General features: G+C 40.3%; 1 protein-coding gene across 1 annotated transcript in view; it reads right to left on the bottom strand.

Moving 5' to 3' along the window:
- KCTD1 (potassium channel tetramerization domain containing 1) overlaps positions 1–23,236 on the bottom strand; it is a 66,925-nt gene that overhangs the window by 9,115 nt on the left and 34,574 nt on the right.

The raw sequence follows: 23,236 nt of genomic DNA on the forward strand, positions 1-23,236 counted from the left end.
GGATAACCATCCTCCCTGCCTCTGCACAATACAGTTTGATAACCATCCTCCCTGCACTCCTGCTTGGCCACACACTGGGATTATACATGCTTAAGAGACACCAGTTTGCTAGCACAAGAAGGAACTGGTAAGTCATTATAATTTCACTTCACAAGAAAACCTGAAAGATGTTTTTCCCCATCTCCTTCTTGACAACGTTGGCTGATGATTGGCAAAGACACCTTTCTTTTTTAAATGACAAATACGTAACAGCTGAATGGAGTTTCGAGCCAGGAGAGCACTTTGAAGGAGGCTTGCAAAATAAGATGATAATTATATGCAGAATTAGCCAAATATCAAGGGTAAAGGATAAGAAACTGTAGTCCATTTACAAGAAAATGTGCTTCTGAAATATTTAATTAAAACTAACAGGCTGGAATTTTCCATATGTCGGGAAAATTAACGTCCCATGGGTTGAAAGTGCGACCTCCAATGGGTAATAATTAATGTCTGTGGCTTTAAGTATCATATTCCACTGTCAGAAATCGAATGCTTCAAGGGTTGAAAATATAACCAGTGGAAAACCCTGTTCCATCAGAGAATTTGGTTTTACTTAAAGGACACAAACTAGGTATAGCTACAAGCCCTGTTTACTGGAGAAAAAACAACAGGGAATGGAAAAGATCATTCCTTTAATTCCATAAAATACCACAGGGATGGATCTTTCTTCCCACAGATCAGCGCTCCTGTAACAGAATTTCTATAGCAAAAAGCTAGCACAGGAAGATGACATTGCTTGCAGGATTTCTCAAATTCTTCAGAAAAAAATTCTGCTTGTCAAGTATAAAAATATACTGTCTGCAGCAAAACTGTATACATAGTGTGTTTATAGCCTTGCTCTCTCGTTGTATATATATTTAAATATATTATTATTATACACATAAAGAGAAAAGACTTCACTTTAGTATATTCTGCCTCAGCTGGAAACGTGGGAAAGCAGCAATAATTAGGAACACTAGGATGGCCAGTAGTAATTAAACAAGTCAACTATTGCAAAACTCTCTTCATGCCAAGAAAAAATGACAGAGTTCTACAGATTGTTTTAATGGCTTCACTGGACAGAGCTAAAATTCTTCATTTCTGTAATCAAAAGGATCCGGGGAACATGGAAAAGCTGCAAGCCTTGATGTTTGCAAACATGAAGAATATTACATCACTTTCAAACTAAGGTAGAAATAAAACATTTCTCCTCTGAGAAAATACAGGTTTCTTATAATTGAATATATTCAGTATATAATTTCTCAGTATTTTAACATCTTTATCAGAGGACACCACAGACTCCAAACTAACTGAAAATCTTTCGCAATAAACTACTTTCAACATTTCTGATCTGTCAGAGTTCTGTGCTCCCCATGTCTTTCACAGAACAACAAAAAGGGAGGAAAACTGGTGAGAAGTCCTTTTCTTAACCCATCAGAGGGGGCTGTGCAGCAGGAGGAGCAACAGTGATGCCTTGGAACCTGCAATCCCACACTAATGGCAAGGCAAGTAACTGCCTGGATTTCACCGAGGGAGGATATTCAGCAGCTAGCAAAGAGCAAAATACTTGTGAAAACATATCTCTCTCTCTCCAATAATGAATCACATGACAGAGTAAATGTATTTTATTTGAAATCTTACTCATCTGGTTGGAGCCACTGCAGCAAAGTGATTAGGAGTTTGGTCCTTGAAAGTTAAGTGCAAGTTTTATTATCACATCATTATATTTATGTGGCTAATGGGAATGCTTATTTAACACTCTGGAGTGTGTGGAGAGTGAGCTGTAACAGGCTTTTACTTTTTTTCCTCTGCAACTTTTTAGTCCCAGCTGTCCTTATTAATTTCTTTTCATTTTCTTTTACTGAGTGCTCAAAGGCAATTTGCATAAGAGTCCATTATAAATTAGATCTGTTTAATGGTATGCTCATCTCATGGCTCTTTAATTTTACTTCCTCATATGTCTAAATTACATAATTTTGCACCGTCCCCTAGCAGCTAGTACAGTTGAAGTGGTGTCCACACCAGTGAGAAATGTTATCCTACCCAAGTGGAGAATGATAATGTTTCTTTTCTTTTTTTTTTTTTTTCAGAGAACCACTTAGACAGTATCAACCTGCTTTTCTTTTTTTGAGTAATTCACATCATTTGGATCCATAGAGACTGAATATATAGCAACCTTTATAATTCTGCATAACAAAAGTTGGCTCATAAACATAACAGAATACATTTGCAATTTTCAGGAACATATATTATGAAAACCACATTTTAAGCAAATACCCTGTTGTAATCTCTTGCTCTCAGTGCTATTATAATTTGTTCTTATCTTTTTCTTCTTACATTTAATTTAAGGTTTCATGTCCATGAGTCTCAGGAATTTCTTGGCACATACAGTTCCTACATTATGAGAAGATGCATGAATACAAATAATTATAAAGCAAAGGTAACAGGGGAAAAATGTATTAAAAACTAAAAGCTCATTAAACTTTCTATAGAAAAACTATTTATATATTTATATAGGAGCCAAAATTACAGAGAAGAAGAATGTACAGGAAGAGGTATTTAAACACCAGTTCTCACAAGATTAAAAAAAAAGAAGTTACATGGCATTTTAAAGAACAGATAAATGCCAAATACTGAGTAAAAGGATGTCAAACCTTTGTATAAATATTTGCTAAAGATTAAGGAACTGAATCATTTACATGGAGAAGATTTCAAACATCTTAAGATTGTTACTTCAGCATGACAGTAAAAGAAAAGGTAGGGGCAAGCTCAGAGGGCTCATAAGGCATTTAGAAAGAAGTGAGATAGACAAAAAGTGGTGAATAATCTTAAAGGCAGAGCAAAGCATGCGAGGAGCAGATGGGAAGGATCTGAAATGATGAGTGACATGGTATCATCAAGGAACACACTAGAGACAAAAAAAAAAAAAAAAAAAAAAAAAAAAAAAAAAAAAAAAAAAAAAAAAAAAAAAAAAAAAAAAAGAGAAACATGGGATTTGCTACAACCTGCCTGATCAGAGGCAGCATCAGGAGCAGAGATGAAAGCCAATCAGACATATTACAAAATGAACTAATAGCCGCTGGATCTAATCCAGATGGACAAACCGACACTTTAACTGGAAAAGCATGAATTGCACAACATGGTGTAGTCATGTTGCAGGAACGCTACTGACACGAGAGCAAACTATGTCTTTCTACACCACAGATGAGCGTGGAGAATGAGAGACATATATTGAAATGACAGCGGAACAAACATGGACACATGGGTCACAGCAAACACAGGAGTAAATTAAAAAATGGCTCCACATGTCAGTAGAAGCACCCTAACCTCTGTTTTCCCAAAAAAAAAAATAAAAGCTGTAATTTCCCTGCTAAAGAGGTGACCTAGCTACTTAGGAGTTTCACACCAGAACTAATTATTACACCATGAAATAGAGCTAATACAGCAACTCCCCTGGTGTACAGAACATATTGGTTGATAGTCAGTCACCCTGGTGGGTGTAGGGTGCCTGAATGTTCAACAGAAGCCAGTTCAAAAATGTAGTCTCTGTCACAGCCTTCTCCCAGGATGTTCAAACCCTCATTCCCAAACTCAGGACCATCATGTACCCAGACACAACTGGCACTGATAGAAATGCTGACATTTTAGAATAGGAAGGAATAAATTGTTGGGATGGGATGTTGAGAGCTGTTGACTCGTGATCAGAGAACAGTATATGCAGGTAGATGGAAACCACATTGCCACAATCAAATCTCCCACATTGCAAGATGGCAACAAGGGTGAGGCCAGGAAAGCACTACCCCAGACCGTGGATGGGCCAGGGAGTTTCTGTTTACCATATTCCTTCTCTCTCTGCTCTGGTGTACCAGGGAGATGCAGACTGATAAGAGGAACAGGCTGAAACCCTAATCTGCATTTTTTCACACAAGGCTGGGCAGGTAAGTGTTTTAAAAGCAATCTCAATACCATGTCAGCCAAGCCTCCTGGATCTTTAGGTTGCATTACAGGCTTCAGCTATGGCTGAGAGGGGTCTATCCTCTACTCACCAGTTGTTCTCCCACCCCAAACCAGGATCTTTACCCCACAAACCCCATCACTTTTCAGAAAGAGAGGTTCCTCCATCTGACAGACACTGAAGTCACTGACATTTCCCAAGACATGTATGGGCCATTCACTAAGAGCTGGACTCGATGATCCTTGTGGATCCATTCCAATTCAGAATATCCTCTGACTGAATACATCCTTGATCCTCACATTTTCGCTTGTCTTCAGATACCAAACATACCTTCAACTCCTTTTGCTACCATACAGATATGTCTCCAGAAAACTGAAGCCTTGCAATCCCCAAATAGGTGTTTCTTCAGCCAAACCACTGTCCACAGACTGGTGCCACTGCCCCTCTCTTCCTCTAGAACTTTCAGACACCTCTGGGACCAGCCAGCAACCTGAGTGACTCACCTGCCAGATCTTGGAGACTCAGAGCAGGGCAGGAGGCTGCAGATATCTGCCATCATCCCTCTCATCACAGAGAGCAATTCGCTCGAGGTATTTGTGAGGACATCAGGCAAAAAGGAGCTACACACATGGCCTTCCCTGCACACCCAGGGACCATAGCCACAGCTTGACCACTAAGATTTTAGCCTTTTAAAATGCCATCTCTAGTCTTCTTTCTTTTCAGGCTTGTGCACACACTGGATATACCAAAGAACAATCTACAAGCCTGTAACCCCCACATCTCCTACAGTGTTTGGAATCTTGCAAATAAGTCCTTAAAAACTTTCTAGTTTTCCAGAGCATAGCAAAACCACTTTTCCTAAAATCACCTAAACCAATGAAATGTTAAATCAATTATTCATGCAAATACTTTTGCCATCTCTGTTTTTTGTAACCAAGTTTACTTGGCAATGATAACATTTCACAGAAAAATTAACAAATACTCTCTTTGCTTGCCAAGATGATTTTACTAAGCTTGAATCCGATTTCATTGAGGTATGTTATTTGTTTTATCTTGAGGGAAGCTGCCTATTAAGTTAGTAGCAACCGTGTCCTTTTGCTTATGATATGGTTATTACTGAGCTACCAGGAGTACCTTTAAGTTATTAGGGTGCAATGGCAAATTAAGTACTTTGCGTCATAATTAGCTAATAACTTTTGAATTATATTTTAATCATGTTTAAGATGGTCAGGTTGGCTGTGAGTACAGATAATGAAGGATAGGAGCAGAACAGGAGTGTTTATCATTCAATACCAAAAGCCAGAAAGTAGGTAAACCAGTGGATGCACAACATCCCAAAGGCCATGATAATCTATATATTCAGAACACTGAACTCCTTCACAGGCAGCAATGTAAAAAAGTGGAATTTGTGTCTTAGGATCACATTTAAGTAAAAACAAATCAGTTTCAACTCAGCCTCCTGTGAGCCTGTCAACTTTTTTTTTTTTTTAATAAAAAGATTGTTAACAATACCCATCCTCAAATCCCTGTTGATAAACCTGTTCATGCAGATTCCACAAAGAGAGGACACCGTTAAAGCAGCTTGGAAACTACCAGAGCCATTTCCCTTTCAAAACTCATGATCAAGAAAAACCAAACAACCAACAAAAATACCTTCTCAGAATAGGGGAAATCCTTTGATGTGTTCCTTTGTACATCAAGTTTGCCCCTCAGCTTTCATGAATTTCATTCAAACCACTATTAGCTCTCAGTATTTCCTCTGTATCCTTGAGAAGACTCAGCATCAAAATTCCACATACGAATCACTGGAAATCAGGAAACACCATGAAATGCCTTAGAAAAGTAGTGGCAAAACAAGTTCTGGATCCAAATCCAGTAGAGACCCCACTACAGCATGTATATGCTTTGTAGAATCTGTAAGGTGTTGCTAATTCTGCCCCTTTCCAGGATGTTGCTTTGAGAACCTGACATCACTCTCACATGCCTGGAACCTCTTTCCATATAAATTACAAACATGGCGAGGCAACCATAATGAATTAAGCTTTCCAAGATCTTCACAACTTTGACTACTCAGCCAGAAATCACATCTATGTTGTTTTGTTAAGTGCGGCCTTCTCTAAGAGAAAGGACAACACGTTTCCATAGACAGGACAAGAACACACTTGCCTTTCCCTTTGCAAGAGTTGCACAAGCTCCTTCTTCATTGCAGCCCATAAAAGCAGGAGGCTGCACAATTAACCTCTGTGTGCTCTGTGGGGGATTCTACAGGAACTGCTTCCTGAGAGACAGAAAGAGGCCACTGCTGCATTAAAGCCTAAGTAAAAGCTTCCCATTAATGAATAAAATTCAGAGAGACAAAGCGCTTCTAAAACTTTTAGCTGTCTGTGTCTTAACTATATCTGTGCCTGTGTCCCCAGAAAACACCACCCTCCAGAGCCCAGAATGAAGGAATAAAGTATTCCCAAACATCCTCACTCTTCTGCTTTCAATAAATACCCATGAAAGTCACACATAATCTTTGTAACATCCTTCTTAAGTGCGGTTCATGAAGAGGACAACAATTTGCTGCTGTTAGCTTGTGCAGCAGAAGCCTATAAAACAGACTACCAGGTCCCAACCCTGCTGCTGAACTAGGGCTTGGACTGTCAGAAGACAAATTTGCCAGGGAAGGTGGAAAAGACGTTCAGTATGCTTTTTAAAATCCCTACACAAATAGACAAAGGAGAAAAAAAATACTTGTACAAAGAACACTATTAAGGTAGTCAAAACAAGCTTCACGAGTTAAGATATGTCAGATATTAGAGATGCTCCTGCAAGTCACATTTGCAAACCTGCCTTTGTGTGAAAGATTTTAGACTTTAGATTTTAATGATCCACTCTTTTCTCACAGCACCCTGAACTTGGCACCCAAGCCAGGTATAACCAGGTTTGTACAGCCTAGCAGGCTGTTGCCCACGGGACACCTGCTTCATATGCTGGAGCTCTAATGGATGAGGAAGGGACTGCAGGAAGGGAAAATGGATAAGGTAGATGAGGGCTGACCTGGAAAAATGGACTCTGTCCAAGCATGTGCCAGATTTCCTCTGTGATGCTACCACTAAGCACACCTGCCTTAATTTTTTTAGCCCCTTTGAGTGAAGCAAGAAGGTACCAGACTAAGGAATGTTGTGAAGAAAGCATGCAAGAATGACTCTTCAGAACAGGACTTAAATAATATGCAGAAAATACAGCCCAAGGGACACATGCTGAACTGAGGAGAAACAGAAGATGCTGATGACGTTTAGTAAATAAGCAACACATCTCTCTGCACAGAGGCACGCAAATGTATTGGAGATAGTATTATTACACATATACTATGAAAACTACAAAGGTCACCCTGGCTGCCCAAATAATGTTCTTTTCCTATAAAGCTTACTTTAATTGCAATTAGAGAAGCTGCAAGGCCAGCTACCCAATAGCACATTTATTATACTTCAAATATTAGTATTTTCCCTTACTTACTTAGCCCACCTGCTCAGAGATTCCTCTACCTAGACTGAAAGCAGTACTTTCAGACTAACACCCTAGATTACGAATTCTTCTGGAAGGGCAATCCATATAGCATAAAAGCATACACAACAGAGGCAAGGAAGAGGTGGGTGTTATGAGCACAGAATTTAATATGAGAAACACACTGCTCTTTTCTTGATTAACTCACACACAGTACAATCACATTGCTGTGATTCCTAGTGTGGACACATGCAAGTGTCTTCATAGAGAAATGTGTTTATACCTGTATATAACTCATTCCCATACATTTACATGTTTAATCGCTTCCATGCTAGAGGTTGAAGTGATTTATGCACTTCAGTAACTAGAAAAATCACACCATTAACCAAATCAGTTCATACAGAACCTGTGTGCTAATCAGTTAAGAGGACAGGAAAGTCCATCTGAAACATTTAGACAGTGGCTCTGAGCAATAAATAATGCTTATTGCACAGGTTGGAAGTGCCAAAGCCACACCTGAACATTTTGGTGGTGGTGGGGTGATAAAAAAACACACAGATAACATTATTTCCATTGACAAACTTTACATATACAAAACAGTGGCTTTATTGTTTATTAAATTAGATGCTGCCATGGTGTAATCATCCCTGCAGCCATACCAAACCCAACAGCAGGTCAGACACAGTCCTGTGGAGGAGGTAGAGAGAGGAGAAAGGAAGAGAAGTGAGACACAACAGAGAAGCAATACAGCCCCATAAACTAGTGGTGCAAGGAATAATTAATCCACGGATGTGAAAACAGATGCTGTAACTGTAGAAAGCAAAATCTGAAAAAATACCACATGACAAAAGTAAATGTTGCAACATGGTTCCTTTAATAAACAACATCCAGGATGTGATTCAGCTGCCTGTTGCCACTTGAGATACTCTAGGGCATCCCAAAGTGCTGGGTGATGGCACAGGGACACTACTGCAGGCTTGTGCACTGCTGGAGCAGCCACAGAGTCCAAGCAGAAACTGTGCACAGGCATTAGCTTCCCATGTCAAGGTGAGTTATCCCACTCACAAAAATGACCAGAAACTAACTGTACCAAATTCATATATTAGACAAAATCTAACATTCTTCCTAGACACTCATTTCAAGTTTAAAAAGTTGGGCTCCACTAAATAAAAAATTACAAATTTATATATTAAATTCAGAGCAAAAGTTTGTAGTGCTCCTAAATTGTATAGGAATTTGTAACTTTTTTAATTTAAGAGTTCTTTTACCTGGCAGCTCAGGTTACTCTCACACAGAGAAGCTGACTGGTTCTAGCTTCTTCCTGAGCCACAGCTTCACTACAGGAATACAGAAGAGTGACATCCAAAGCCCTATTATACTGCAAAGTGTGTTAGGAACCCCACTTCTTAAATGCAGGCAGTCAGCTGACGCCGTTGAGCAGGACGGGAACAGAGAACTCCAGATCAGAAGGTTAAGAAAATGAACTCTCTTTTATTTTAAATGCACCGCTCTCTATATAGAGAACATCATGCAGATTAATTTCATTGGTCTTGAAGTAAAAACATCCCACACCATTGGTGGGCAGTGAATGACACACAGTGGCAGAACGTATCTATAAACAATGTGAATAACAAGGTAGATTAGAGACTTATTTACATTCTTTTCTAACTGCTTCCCAGGCTCTCACCTGGTTAGAAAACTTTTCTCTTTCTCTCTGACTGAGCCTCAAGTATTTTAGTAGGGTATTGAAGTGAGCTGACTCTAGAATCAAACTACAGCCCACGAACAGACAGAGACGCCCACGGAGGGCAGCCCACCCACATGGGGCTGGGTCTCACTCCACGCACACCTTGTGCACCACTGCAGCAGAGATCGTGTACCCCAAAGATTGCGACAGCTCTGTCATGTAGCAACTAATGAGTGCTGAATGCAGATGGGAAATGATCTGTGGAGAAACACTCAAACAAGCTTAACTCCATCAGTCTGGAGGATTTACAGCAGTGAGGATATATGTCCTACATCTGTTGTGATCCTCCTGGTGGAAACCAGCACAACCCAACAGTGAAAATCTTCCTGGGGTGGTTCCAGGATGCTAATAAACAAGGAGATGCCTATTAAGCTGAGCACTGCTTTTAAACTAGTAGAAATATGCTGCTGATGAAGCAGACTGCTGCTTGAGTTTGTAGGTTTTCATAATTTCATTCACTTAACTGTGAAGTTTTTCTTTAAAAAGATCAAAATATAACTACACTTGGAACAATAGAAGCGAAAAAAGCACCATTTCCTAAGGGTTTCTCCATACTGTGTGTGCCCTTTTCCCCAGATGCTGGTAACACCACACAACCCTCATATCAATAAATTAAGTTGCAGCTTGCACTAATACTAAAAAAAAAACTGATCAAGAACCCACAGGGGTACAGACACCAAAAGACCAGAATTTCCTTAACAACAAGAAGAAAAAATAGCTAAGAATTAACTGAGAAAAATACTGAATTTCAAACCTACAGTTTTTTAGAACAATGCAATTTCTGATACAGGCATTTTTGGGGACAGAAAACTGTTCCAGAAAGTTCTCCTCCCCTCTGTTGAAAATCAAACACATTACAACCACCTTGCATTATTCCCTTCAGTTGTGTACTTAGTTAATACCAATGCTTTTTGCTCTGTATGTGAATGTAATAAAATTTTAATTTCGCAAAAATACAGGTGTCTTGGTAGATTTCTGATTTTTTTTTTCTTTCCTCACCCCAAGGCATAGATATAAATTGTTTTCTGCTATCTTTACAGGAAATCTGCGGAACCACGTTATCGAAAGTTGCAGAAGACTGAAAATAGTTTAGGGTAATCAAAAGCTGCACTGTTTCATCAAAGCCCCATCTCTCCAAAAGCCACTGGTTTTGCAACAAACAGTTTGGGGCTATAGCTTGATTTTGATAATTTTCCATTACCTTCCTAAAAACCTCCTCGTTCTGTGGCAGGCAGAAGCCAATTAGCACCACGAAAGGAAGAAGTCTGGAGAAAGATAATATGTTAAAACGACCAACTTTGACTAGGAAGTCAGACCATCAAATTAAATATTGCTAACCACCCTATGCACAAGAGTCTGTATTTATTTGGTTTAACCTCACAGTCCTGTGATGGGAGATGATAGTGCAGATTCTTAGCCCCTCACTTTTGCACAGCTTTTCTTCCCTCAGTGTATACCACAAGATAACTACCCACAACTAATGACAGGAGGCGAAATGGACCTGGGCTGCCCAGTTGTCCAGCAGAAGGCAGAACCTGCTGCTGAGCACCATGATAGGTTTTAACAGGAGGGAGAAGGCACCTGAGGTCAGACTGGGCTCTGTCATATCACCACTGATACTGCAGCAGTGCAGTTAACAAGAGATTCAAGACAACAGGTCTCATTTGCTTGCAGCTGTCCCTCAGAACAGATGCTTTCCCCAAGCCCTCCTGCTCAGCAGCTCTGCCCACTTCATCCCTGAATCCTGCAGCCCACCCAGAGCTCCAGCCACAGTGGGTGCAGACACATAATCCATCTTTGCTGCCTCTAATTGCCACCAACCACTATCCATGTGCTTTGATGTTATGAGACCTCTGGCAGAGGTCTGCCCCAGGGATTTACACTGCAGTAAAGAACAAGTCTACCATATTCACACTGGTAACACAAAGGCAGCAACAGCTTTGCAGGGATCTCTGAGAAGTGTTTATGAAGAACTGAGCCTCACAACAGGCGACAAAAGGCAGGGGTATTTCTTCCACTCTGCTTCAAGGGTTGGTTGATCTTTGAGGAAAATCCTCCTCTGCTAAACAAATACTGAGGGGCACAGAAACAGCCAGCATATGACTGTGGACAGCAGCTCAGGCTACTTTGCAGGATTGAAGTTAGACAAAGCATGTTCGCTCCTCAGGGTCTGTGAACACAAGCAAAATTAAATTCCACGTCTAATTTTGGGAGCACATCACTGGCTTATTATTTATTAGAAACAGACAGACATGACAAGGAAGGAGCTTCACCTCAACTCTGAAGCAGGGAAAGCTGACAGCAACACATTCTTGCTGGCTGAAGCATGTGGAGTCACTTCAGAGCAGGGGCATCAACTCCCTCCACACTACCTGCCCTACCATTGCCAATATTTTGTTACTACAGCAGGATAATATTAGGACATCAGTGAGGAAAATAAACTCTCTGTTATGATGGATGTGCATTTAGTCAGCAACGTGCTACAACAAACTTGACCTTTATCAGGACTAGACTTCACTGACTGCTTTTTTGGGACCTCACCCCATTTATTTTGCTCTGTCTACAGCCTCTGCAATTTCCAACTGACAAAACTTTCATCACCTTTCCCAGTGGAAGCACACTGCAAAAAAAAAAAATATTCTGGCATTCAAGGCCAAGGGACAGAGCCCTTTCTCTGGTCCTTCACAGGAACAGAAAGGGGTACTGGAATAAATACTCCCAGAAGAGCTGCAGATGAGTTGTTCCAATGTGAAACAGCCTGGCACAGCCCAGCAGAGTTTCTGCAGGCTCAGGCTCAGGTTTGCAGAACAACATGACTCATTTTTATTCTCTAATAGGAACTGTACTGCCAGCTTTACGTTTTTACACGGTACCAAACCTGTAATATGTTCTTCATCACTCCCAGGGCCATTCATGTTTATCATGTTTCCAGGATTTCATTAATAAACAAAAGGAAGACGGGTTTATGCCTCTGATTGAACTACTTTGCATTTTAATAGGAAATAATAAACTGACCCATGTGGAATCTAAACACAATTGAAAGTTGTACCCATACCAGCTGTTTCTATTTTCAAACCAGTGTTTTATGCTTTGTAATGATAGCAGACAGCAGCGACTTCCAATAGCATCTTTTTCATCCTTCATTTTGTTGAGCCTACCCAAGAGAGAAGCATGAAACATACCTGATTAGGGCTTTTATTTCTACTTCCCAAGAGGGGAATTAAATGCTCACCTAGAATCAGACCTCTGTGGTCTGGAGAGCAGCATCCATTCAGTTTCGGAGAGCTACACCATTAATCCAAAGTGGAAGTGGGAAAGTGCAATTGTAGCTCTGCTGATGAGTTTATCGAGGTTAGCTACTAAGCAAGGGGAGGCCAGTATGAGAGGCATGGCCCAAGGCCCCGCTTTATGAGACTGCAATATTAGAAACTGGGAAAATGAGAATGCCTGATGAAAAGTGGAGCCTCCAAATACGCTTTAGCTACAGAAAAGCAGCAGTTTTTCTCCCTTCCCTTTCCCATAAGGTCTTCCAAAGGGGAAATAAGCAGGCAGGTATCCTAGCTGCCACTGTTGTGCCAGCTTGCATCTCCCTAGAATAACATTTGCCACCACTTCCCCACTCATGCATCTCCTTTGCATCTCCAACGATGGACACTGGGCTTTTCTCTGTGGCAGCACAATGGAGCCAGAGTGGTTCCCTATGGCATTACTGCAGCAGAGCTGGAAGCTGCCATGAGCAGAGCACCACCCTCATCAGGATTTGAAAGGCCAGAGGGAAGATTACCACTCAGGGGAGCTCATAGACAGGAGAAGCCAGTAAAGAAAAATTAAACCTTAATATTCTGCAAAGGATAAGGACGTTGTTTTTGAAAATGTTAGCAAGGCATGAGAAAAACATATTTAAAAGTCAGCCACTGGCACATCAGGAGTCAATCGTGCTGGGCAGTAAAATATTCAGAAAAAATATAAGATGAATATAAATATAGCTTACATGTTTGAAAGTAAACATTAACTGCTTTTCACATACTTTATGGCAACTTCAGTCCTGTGCAGCTGTAGCCACAGCGCTTGGAGAAAAAGCAAAACATCTCATTGTTTCAAACAAACATGAGCATTTTCATGTGACAAGCTCCAAGCATAAAATGAAAAAAATATTCCTAAAACTCCCACATTATACTGCCAGTAAACTAGAATTTCATAGCAAAAGTGAATAAACAATAGCTTTTGAGGCTGGAGAAATTACCATCATGGTGATATCTAATCTCTCCCCAGAAGTCAAGAATTATGACTAAACCCTTCCAACACAGATATAGCCTGAAATTCTATGTCAGAAGTATGTCCAATTGCATTTGGCAATCCTTAGCCAAGAGAGAGGCTGATTATAATTGGATGAATATTTGAAGTGCTTCATTATTCATGTAGGAAGGCTAGGTAAAAAGTATTTTGTAGTCCCAAGACACTGGAGGGTGTGTGTTATTGGGTAATAACCAATTAGGAATGTTGACAGCACTCTGCCTTTGGGATCACCCTGGCCAACAAAGCACCTGGGTGTATGTTGTTGTGCAAAGGCACACACCCACTGCCTACTGCTCAGTTTATTTAAGCTAGGCTTCCACCAAAGGAAATGGAGGACACCCCAAAGGATGTGTGTTTGACAGCTCAGTTACATTCAGAAATAGTGCTTCTTCGTTGTTCTGTCTTCCAAAAATACACCTTTTTTCAATAGTATTTCTGAATTACTGATGCTACTAGTTATTGAAAACAAATTCCATTTCTTCTGTTTTACAGCTTATAATTTAACAAAAGAGCAATATTTTTACTATTTCCAGTAAGGAAACACTGACAGCAAAAGATAAGCTTCTACCCCTGTAATCTGGTAAAAAACTCCACTGTGCTGCTATAAATACTTCAAACTCAGAACAACAGAAATCAATGATTTTACTTTCATGCTAGTCTAAGAAAAACATATGAATCGTTAGTACAGGCATGCAAAAGATTTTTAAAACTTCAGCATTTAAAAACTAGAAATCCTGACTCTTGCTCACAAGAACCAGAAATTCAACACCAATTCAGGTAATGATAGAGCAGTTCAACCTATCTCTACTTCCCACAACAAGGGTAGAATGTACTGATGGTACAAACACTGATTTTTATTTGCTCCTTTATTTTCTTTGTCATTGTAATGAAAAAAAAACCAAAAAAACAAAACCTGCAAATTTAATTCTCATTGAGAGCAAAGAAATTACTGTACAAGCTGCCCAACATGACTTTCATACCACAAAAGAAACACTCAAAACTTTTCCTGAAAGATTTGCTTGTTTCAAACATGCAAAATTCAATATTTTATAAGAGGAACATATCAGTTTTTCTGCAGCTCTCATTTTCTGGCTTGTATCACATTTAGCCTGTCCTGTGGCACTGAGAGTACTGCAGCATTTTCTCTGAAATCCCCTGAATGCCCCCTCACCCTCTCCCCCATGTATCAATAGGACGATGATGTTTTGATGAAGCATCAAGCACGGGCCCTCGAGATAATGGATTCAATGGGATACACTTAAAAGACCATTTTTCTCTTTTGTATTGACTGCTTTCACTGCTCTAAGACAGGAAGGGCTTTCATTTTTTATGTAAGCTGCAAGACCCCGAGGGTCCTCTAAACTGTTTAAGAGGGATCAATTTTCAGATGGGTAGAAGGGGCCCAGCAGACCGTCACGGTTTGGAGTGCCTTCTTCCCCTCGGATCACCGACAAGTTCAGGCAAACTGAAAACCAGCTCCCAGCTGAGCCACTCCAGCATGGCAGAGCTTCCCAGTGTTTGGGATTTGTGGTTAGCACTCAAACAGAACTATAATTTATAGTATGCATGGAACAAAATAGGAAAATAAGTTTCACAGAAGCAAAATAATCACAGGGGCTGACAGAGATAAACAGCAATAGAGCTGCTAAGCAAAGCAGTGCTTGGCACTGGGTGTAGGGGCAGGAAACCATTGCCCCATGACACGGGTTTAATGCAGTGACATTGTTGCAATTACACCCAGGCAACCTAACAAAACAAATTTATTGTATGGCACACAATATTTCCAATTCAACATTGCAACATTTATTTTTTAATTACAGAACAAAGAACAACTTTTGGGGTGTGGAAGGACATAATCCATCACTTGCTCTGAAGTGACACACTTATGGCAAATGCTGTATATTATAACTTTCTATGCCACAATAAGCAACTACAAGCAATTTCTTAGGCAAGGAATGCAAAGGGTTTGGGTGTGGTTCTGTGAGATACTGCTTATCCCTCCATCTCCCTCTGTGTCAGCAGGGAGCCAAAGGCAAGCCACATGTTGCTGCACTGGGACTTCAATCACTCCTATTTTACATGTGTCACACAGCTTGTGACAGCCTTTCACCTGCAACACGCCTCATGTGGAAAGAGTTTTTAATGTTCAAATGTGGCCTGAACGAGAACTTAAATACAATTTTTAATTAAAAGGAATGAGATGTTAATAGGTCGCTTAAAGAACAATTATGTCTACCATTTGATTGACAGGCTTCTCACATTTTATCAAGAAAACCCCAGTGCGGTCTAGGAGGTAGAATTTATCTTTCTAAATTGCTGAACTGCAGAAGCATACCCCATTGCATTTAACATTGCTTTTTGCAACTATCTCATCTTCTGAACAAAACACTTTCATCTTCCTGCCACTCTCCCCCTTTACCTCTTTTAATCCTTTGCAAACAGGAAGGTTTTGATTCACAGAAACTGAATTGCCAGTGTTGCTCTCCATCACCGAATGCCTGTTCTGCAAAATGCAGCAGTGTGAAGAAATTGCAAAGATAGGTCTTCAGTAATTAGCTTGGGTACCAGACATGGCACTGCTGAGTTTGCTGGAAGCAGGAAAAACGAGTCCAGGTGGAGCGCCATGCTATATTGCTTTGAGCACCTGAGCTACCCAAGTGTCTACACACACGGTGCTGCACAGTGGAAGGACTGGATAGGAAAGTGACTGTGAGCCCCCTGCTTTCCTAAAGGCACATCCCTACAAAGCAATCCACAAGTAGCAGCTACAAGCTCAGCATAAATGCTTTCAAACAGTTGCAGAAGTCCGCTGGTTCTCAGAAGCAGGCAGAAAGTGCCTTGAAAGTGCCTAGAAAAGTGCCCACATTTTCTGCTGAGAGCTGCAACTGTGCTGGAAGAGTCCTTCAGACCCAAGCTAATGTACACATCAGGGCTAGGAACAATTTATTTGATTATCGATTTAAAGACTCAATGAAAGAAATCAATGTGAATGAGTCTCAGAGACATCCCCAAAATGATGTCACTAAGAGCAAAAGCAGTATCTGAGATATCCTTAGAATATGCTGGCTGTTTACCTACTCTAAGACAGCTCACTACTAACAAGAGCTAGAAAACCATATACATGTGGGGGGAAAAGGACAAGAAAGCAAACAATGTGCTTTGATCTGGTCAGGTAAAGATCACTTGTGACCTCTGTGAGCTCTGACTCCTTCCAACAGAGATAGAAAAGTGTGTATGAAAAAGAAATGAAGACAAAGCAACGAGGGACTTTAGTTGACAGAAGTAGGGTCAATGGTCAGAGCAGAACAGGACAGAAAAAAAGATACTGAAAGGCAAGAATCGAAGAGACATCAACATCTTGCATGGTTTAGACAAAAGCAAAAAAAAGGTTGAGAACAAAAGACAAAAGGAGAGTAAAGCTTGCCAGATGACACTTGTCTGGTTATGATATTTGAATAAACTGCAGACTGGTTAAGTTAGAGGAAAAGTTCACATAACAGGAACTAGTGACATTCCCTTAGCCAACACAGCATTTGTGCCTTTGAATCAAAATGACTGCAGATAACCATTGAGTCCTGAGCAGTTTTCACCATTTCCTATGCAACCTCTGCAAATACATCCCCAAATGGCAAGCATACTTGTATACATGAAACCCAGCCAGAAAGTTGATCATCACCAGAAAGAGGTAAGCCAGAAGTTGGAATCTATATCCTAAAGCTTCAAACACACCCAAGAGGTGGCCGGGTGTTGACAGCAAAACTGGAAGCCAAATATGTTTGCTTCTGCAATTATGTACGTACTAGATGCCAGTTTGCTTAGCAACTACATGGCAATTCATGAAAGACCCATGAAGTACAAACAGTTTATGCAGGAGCAGAATGAGAACCTTGTGCTAATACACTCCTTGCCATCAGGAACCTCTGTAAGTACAGCAAAAGGCAAAACAAGCCACTGAACCTCATGACTATGATTCAAAACCTGGGCCCTATCAGAAGTAACCAATAAGCAGAATACTTCAGTGCCACCTCAGTTTCTAATGGGATTTTTTTCTCATTAGGTCAGCGAGACACAGAGCCTCGGAATATTGGTTTATCTTCCCAGGTCAGGCAGAGTGAGAAATACTGCATGGGTGCCTTCAGTCTAGCTTATGAAACCATGCTATTGGGCGAAAAATACAAAAGTTGTAAGGTTCCCATCCACCAAGGATTCCAAGCAGCCTTTGCAATCAAATGATTTCTCAAAGCACAGACCCTTAAACTAGTTATTGACAACCTCCCCTCTGCTGGACTTACAGACTGATCCAACCCCTACAAACCCACATAAGCCAACTGGCAAAGGAATCCCTACACTGATTATATGGCTATGGATTTTCTTCTTTCCCCTCAAGAAAAAATGATTGTTACTTCTGAGGATTACTAGCCTCAGAAATAAGGAGCTGAAGTCTTCAGCTTTCTAACACTCCTGAATGCAGACACTTACTCCTCTGAACATACTTCCTGATACACTGTCATAGCCAGGCAGCCAGAATAAGCATGCAATGAAACCCTGTAGCATCAAGTCTGCACATCTACTTTCCCTGGCTCTGCATATGTGCAAAGAGCTCTCCAACAATCCACTACCTTGATTTTACAGATATTTTACAGATTTGAGTGCAAAAGCACTGAACAAATACAGGACACTGCTTTTTACCCTCCAAGTAAATACACATAAGCCCACTTTTACTGACATTTAGAACAGGAAGACAGACATCAATTTCGTGGCCCCTTTCAGTGATGACTCACCACCAGTTACTGACCACATGATGTGAGAACCTGCTAATCTGATGGTGCTATTTCTTTCACCAGTCACCAGCCACAAGCATCAGCAACAACTTGCTGACCTTGCAAGTTAAACATATTACAGGATACAACTTGAAAAATATTTACTTCTACTGAGGCAACAGTGATGACTGACCTGTGGTGATCATTAATTGAGGCAAAACAAGGTCAATATATACCCTAAATTCAATATACATACCTAGAGCTACAATTAATCTTGGTTCAGCCAGGACCAGAAAATACCCCTCAGAGCTCTTTATTGACAGATGTGTGTTAAAGAGAGATCTCTTTAAAATATTAGTTGTGTAAATTCTCTGAATTTCTTTAAATAGGCATAAAGTATAGTATCATTCACAGTTCTGTTTCCATTTTCTTTCCAAATCTGTATATGTGGTTACTCTAACCAACATAACTGTACTGCCTGACTCTGTTGAGTCTGGTCCTCATGAATCAACAGTTTATTTTTTATTAATACATGTTACTGATGATACCAACATCATCAACCTCTATCTCAGTTACTGGATCTATAAATATTTATGCTTAGAGATAGTAATCTTTTACACTTTCAGTCATCATCCCAAAGCACTCTACAAATTGTTTTTTTGTTAACCTTGGTAGGAAGCAAGTGAAGCTCAAAGTTAAATCAGTTACCTTGGGTCACAGAACAGGTCAGTGAGAGTCAATGCATTTCCCTATCTCGAGCCCTTACTTTTCCTTGCCACAAGACCATGCAGCAATCAAATGATGAAATATAAAAGGTGAATAACGAGATGACTAAGACAGGATAGATAACAAAGATTGAACTGACCCTCTGCCAACTTCTTCTGCCTATTTCCCTCCTGTCAGGAATGTTACAAAATGTTAAAAAGCTGTGACCTGGACCATTCATGCTAATGCAGCAGACAAAGCTGGTTACAGCAATACTGAAAACTTTCACAGAAGCTTGCCCTTTCACAGAAGCTTGCCCTTGATGTTGCTGTTCTAGAAAAGATACAGAAAGAGATGGACCTCTCAGGAAGACAAATATAAATAAAGAGTGTGGAAATAAAGATGCAGTAACAACCACTCTCTCAATATTTCCTTAAAAAACCCAAATCACCAAATGCTCATTAGTTAGAAAATTTTGTATTTCTTCAAGTTTAGCATAACTTAGAGCACTTTGAGAGGTGCTTTCCAAGGTGAGTAGGAAAGTTGTGCTTTCATGCAGGTGTTACAGAGGGAGGCCTATGCAAAGTGCAGACCACCCTCTCCTACCAAGACAGAAGTCTCCGCATGGTGCTTCAATTTGCAGGAGCTTGAACTAAGGGCCATGTCAGTTCATTTTAGACCTGGGGACTGATAATAGAAACTGGCAGAGCTCTGATACAGGCAAGCATTGCTGCCTGATTCACAGCACGTCGTTGGAAGTCTACCTACACAACTTGTGAAGGATAAGTCTTTCTTCCAAACTGTCAAAAAAGGCCAAGGACAGTCTGGGCATTCTCCTAAGTAATTCTGTGCTCTTGATGCAAAATAAACCCTTACCAATAATAATAAAAAAAAAAAAAAAAAAAAAAACACAGTGTCCTAACTGGATCCAAGTGTGTGAAAATTAATTTCCCTGAGGGCTGAGAGTGAAGATTGGGTAAGAAAACTGGGACACAAATGGATTGGTTCATATGAAAACCTGAAATAGCCCTGGGCAGAAATATGGAAGGATTGTGAAATACTGTATAAGAAGAATCCATCTTCATATGCAGGGAGTAACTCAAGATGGGAGATGTAGCAACACAAACAGACACTCTAAAAGGTTCTACAAAGTTATATACAAGGTTTTAAGTGATTTTTTCCCATTCTGTGGTGGGAATATAGGATGTGGCAATCCAATGCCATGGTATTACGCAAATATTTGTACCAGATGACTTGGACAGAACTAATTAAAAGTTCAGATGCTTTGAACATATGAGATAGACAACACTGCTGATATTGCTGATATCAGAGATATCAGACAGCTGATGCTTGTATGATCAAAGTTCTACATCTTCCCATTCAGCTTCAATATTCAGTTGAGGCTGTCTTAGCCTGGTACACAATAACTTCTGGTAGATGCCATGCAGACAGCATTAAGGCTGAGAGTTGTAGGAATGCCGACTCCAAATCGATCCTGCTGCAAGATGACAATGCATTGGAAGGAGAGTAGGCTGCTTGGGTTAAAATATCAGGGCTAACCAGCCAGTGCTTCCTCTCCTCACAGTCATAAATCCTAACACCTCAACCCGTTCTCCTCAAACTTTTTGGTGACCACGGGGAACAATGGCACTGCATGCATGTGCCTGAGCTCTTGGGGGAGAAAGACTCCTTTAGCAGACCCTCATCTTGGATCCTCCTTTCCTGGATTTTTTTTTTTCCTGTGCAGTGGTAAAAAAACCTATTAAAAAAATCTTTATTTTCAAAAACCAAGCAATTAAAAAAATTTTGTACTCCCAAGTCTTTAACAGATAGCTCACTGTTGCCAGGTACCCACCTGAAGATATGGTAACTTCAAGTAAACCAAAGATTGTACAATCTGTGCAGGGCTGAATGCACCAAGGTCTACAGTGGAGAGGTCTCAGTGGAGACAGCTACATAGAAGGACACCTGCTCCCTCCTCAGACTTTAATAGAAAATTGCTATTTATTTCAGCAGAGAGACCTCACATTAGGTCTTCTTGGTAGACAGGCTGATTCAAACTTAGGCTTTTTCGTGAAGCCTACGTCTGGCAAATTGTATTATTGAGCTTCATGAGACCATGTTTGAGGCATGTTCTCACTGGTTTCTTGGGAGAACCTGAAGCCTGTTGATGAGCTAAAATATTCATAGGGGATTTTCCTTGTGAAAACAATAGGTTCTCCCTAGTCTGTATTATAATTGGGCTCTTTGAAATTATATGATACTAAAATCAACTTTGAGGGGTTTTTTAAGCATTATTTCAGCTTCAGAATTTATAATTCTAGGATTACTCAATTCAAACCATCTATTAGATAAGCTGCTTGTCTGTTGGACTGCTTCACCAAGTCAGCTTTTGCCCAAAACACAGATCGGTCCTGATTCTTTGGCTTCTTCAAGCACAAGAGCATTTGAGAGAAACCCACAATTGTCTTTCCAAAGCAAAGGGCAGGGATCCAGCAACAGTAGCAAGACACTTTTACAGTCACACCAAGGTTTCTTTGGCGGAATGAACAGGTATCTGTCAGTAGGCATTTTACATGTCAAGGCACAAACCAGGTTGGGGAACCTAACAGAAGAATTATGGAAAATGATCCCTTCAAGCTACAAGTCTTTACCTGATATCATTTAAGGAACTCTTTTTTAAAGTACTCTTTCCAATTCATACTCTACTGTCCAGGAAGAAGAAAACAGCAAGGTACAAGATGAGGTGCTACTGACTCCAAAAGGAGGAGTACACTTGCTCCAAAGCAGAGACTTTTCTCTCTATTCTCTATTCTCTCTATCAGAATAGGTCTCCCTCACACCAGCAATTCAGAGTGACTCCAGAGCTACCGGTTTGAATATCACCCTTTCAATCTCACAAAGAAAGATGACTCTGGTACCTGGCCCACAGATGAAAGGTTCATTTTAGGCTTCTGGCCCTTAGACTACATGCAATACGAGTCAGAAACCTAATGACTTTCGTGTCTCAACCTGTTACATGCTGGAGCCTGCAACCGATGCCTTGACTCATCCCTGGAGCAGCGCTCTTTCAGGCAAGATAATCGAGACCTTATTTTTCATAGACAATACTTCATATAACAGTAAGTCTCAGGAGGTTTCAACTGGCCCAAAAATATCTATGAGACCTTCCTTAGTTTTGGTATCATTCACACAGGTGATATTGACAGAAAAAGAAACATATAAGCAATGTTGACAAAAACCTTGTGCTAAAGTTGCGTAATGAAGTTGTAGTCTAGCCAGATATGAAACTGACAATGTCAGGCTTCAAGAAACTATTTGTATTAATGTCCAAATATTACTGGATAATTTTTACCTAGCACTCACTCTATATAAATATGTACAGACACATATACACACATATATACATCCCAACCCTCCACTGGAAAAAAACCTCATAGCAAAATCTCAGACAAAACCCAAACAACTATATCATGATTACTGGCATACTGCTTCATGCCATTGTCTTGACATTCAAACTAGTATAATAATTACTCTTTTGAAGCTGCTAATGTTAAAAAAAAATCTCTCAAGTTCTGGAAGTGGCTGGGAATTCCAGGTTCTAACAGCTACGCTGGAAATATTCACTCATCAAGAGGTTCAAAAGACACTGTCAGAACTGAAACACAAACACATGTCAGAACGACTTGAAACAGAATGACTATAACTCAGAGTTTGGGTTTTCTTTAAATTATGTTTGAAGAGCTTTTAAAATGTTTAATTTATTAAACTGGCTTTGATACTACAGGCATAGCTTTCACTTTCAAGTGCTACAATGGCTCAATTGAGCATAGAATACATTAAGCTTAAATTCCACTGCCACCAGACACATTTTTGAATGACATTTTAGTGTTTCTTCACTTGAAGTAATATACTCTCTCTGTGAATTTGACATGAAAACAGAAGCAGCAGCCTCTTATTCTGCATATACAACAGTGTCAGACACCATCACTGCTCCAACTACCAAAAAACCCACGAAGCACTCACAGCTACTAGGAGCTGAACACAAGAAGCTTCTAAAAAAAAAAAAAACCCAAAAGAACAGATTTGGTTTTCAAAGAACAGTTCACGTTTTCCCAGACATTACTTCAATCTCCCCTGGCAGACCCAGGCTTTGGCATGGCTTCTTTTGCTCCCCTCTGCCAGGCCTTCCTTGAGGAGGCTGTGACAAGAGAGGCCATGTGCCTCGCTGTGTGTACGGCTCTCTTCCTCCAGCCCTCTCGGGAG

This window comes from Vidua macroura, chromosome 1 (assembly GCF_024509145.1).
Source record: "Vidua macroura isolate BioBank_ID:100142 chromosome 1, ASM2450914v1, whole genome shotgun sequence".
NCBI lineage: Eukaryota > Metazoa > Chordata > Aves > Passeriformes > Viduidae > Vidua > Vidua macroura.